Genomic DNA, 1,797 nt, shown 5'->3' with positions numbered 1-1,797 from the left:
ACCTGGTTATATAAAGAAACTGATTGAAGAAATCCAACATGGCCACACGTGGAGCACACAGTGAAGCTGACTTAATTAAAACATTTTGGGTCATATTGGCTTTTTTTTTAAATAAAGGTGTTTTGAGATGATTAAGACAAACACATCTACTTCTTAACCATTAAAAGAGACAGACACGCCCCAATAAATAATCACCCCCTCTTGAACCTCAAGAAACTGATTCTGGTTTTCTTTGGTTGCATGTGACCAGTATTGCTTAGGTTATGGTCTTTGCAAAAAAGGGATATTGATACTTTTAAGGGTGCCCAAACGATGTTTTTTAAGCATAGTCCAAATTTCTAAACTTAGATATACTGGAATGTTTTCTCATAAAGAAGTCTATCCAGGCTGAAAGATGTTCTGTTTAATTGGGGTTGATTGCAATCTAAGAGGCTTCTGGATACACCACATTGTCCATTCCATCACCATTGCAAACTCTTGTGCACCCCCTGGTGCTTGCTTGTCTCCAAAACTTCTTTGTGTTGCCTGCTTTGCAGATTGTCTTCCTTGTCTCTGGTTGCTCATTATTCAGAGAGAGGATCTCAGGTCATCTGCAGCTGCAGCAAAGGAGAAGCAGGAAAGATGGCGATCACCCTGTAGACCGGGCACACGCATGAGACACAAAACAACTTTTGTAAGATAGCTTTTTCTGGACAAACCAGTAAGTAAAACGTGAAACCAAAACGTTAAGATCTCGGCTTTGTTAATGATCCATTTAAGCAAGACGTTGTGCAATCTGGACAGCGTCTGTGTAATCAGCTGGAAGAAGCTGAAGGTTTTTTTTTTTTTTAGTTTAGGACCAGTCGTGAAGACTTGGATCACTGAACGAGAGGGAGAGCGAGCGAGCGAGCGAGAGAGAGAGAGAGAGAGAGAGAAAAGAAAGCTTCTCCGTTCTGGCACTCAGACACGTAGAGCCAGCCAGATCGTGACCTCTTTATTTTTTCAACCACCCCTTTATTTGTACATTCTTTTGGAGATCGGGACACGGAATTGGACCTCCCTAGAGCTTGAGTTTGCGATCTGATCCCCAGGAGGGTTTATTTAGGTAGGTCTGATCACGGAATGTCTTGTTTTCTTGTTAGCTAGATTGGAAAGAGAAGCCATTGCACGCTTAGCTCTCTTCTCCCAGCGCCAGTCAGAGCTGAGCCTCCATTAACGACAGCCTGCTTCTGGTCCAAGTCCAGACTTACTCAATTAAAAGCTCTGTCCAGGTTTTTGCAGCTCGCGTTGGACCACCTTACTCTGTTAAAACCATAAAGGCTGGATTTTTTTAACGTGCTTGTCTGGAAGCTCCCCGTTTTCTGGGGGAGTGGGGGAGGTGGGGTGGTCTTGAACTGCAGTTGGTTTCTTTTTATTCTGCTGCTGGCTGGGGTTTGGATGTTTGTGCTGCCAGAGCTAAAGTCAGGTATGTCATTGTGGGCTTCACCATAAAATGGAGGAAAGCACAGCAGACAGTCTTAGGGGAGAGCCTGAAGTGAGACAGAAATTCTCAAGATTCATGAAACAAGGGTGGACTTAAGATTTGTATTTGATGTTGTCTTGAGCTTGCAGATCCCACAAGGGCAGACAATCTTAGGATATGTTTATTCACTTGTGAAGGCTTGGTTAAGTTTTGTGACAGTGGACCTCACTAGAAAATGGAGGATGATTGTAATGTTTCCAGACACAGAAAAGCAGACCTGATAGAGTTGAGGGTGGAATGAGCAGCCTCAAGAGTTTAGACTTGGATTTTAAATATTCATTATGCAGATGTTGAAC

General features: G+C 43.0%; 1 protein-coding gene across 7 annotated transcripts in view; it reads left to right on the top strand.

The window, feature by feature from the left end:
- Positions 1-398: 398 nt before the first annotated feature.
- The window catches only part of LOC117421054 (zinc finger protein 462-like), a 53,988-nt gene continuing 52,589 nt past the window's right edge, over positions 399-1,797 (top strand). For 2 of the 7 annotated variants that reach the window (XM_058993852.1, XM_058993841.1), the window contains exon 1: positions 399-1,084. The gene's annotated coding sequence lies outside the window, so the exon portion shown is untranslated. Of the gene's footprint in view, positions 1,445-1,797 lie in introns of all 7 variants that reach the window. The other 5 variants (XM_058993856.1, XM_058993849.1, XM_058993843.1 and 2 more) reach the window with 4 other exon arrangements.

This window comes from Acipenser ruthenus, chromosome 2, assembly GCF_902713425.1.
Source record: "Acipenser ruthenus chromosome 2, fAciRut3.2 maternal haplotype, whole genome shotgun sequence".
Lineage (NCBI taxonomy): Eukaryota > Metazoa > Chordata > Actinopteri > Acipenseriformes > Acipenseridae > Acipenser > Acipenser ruthenus.
This window is presented reverse-complemented; position numbering and strand designations above follow the sequence as displayed.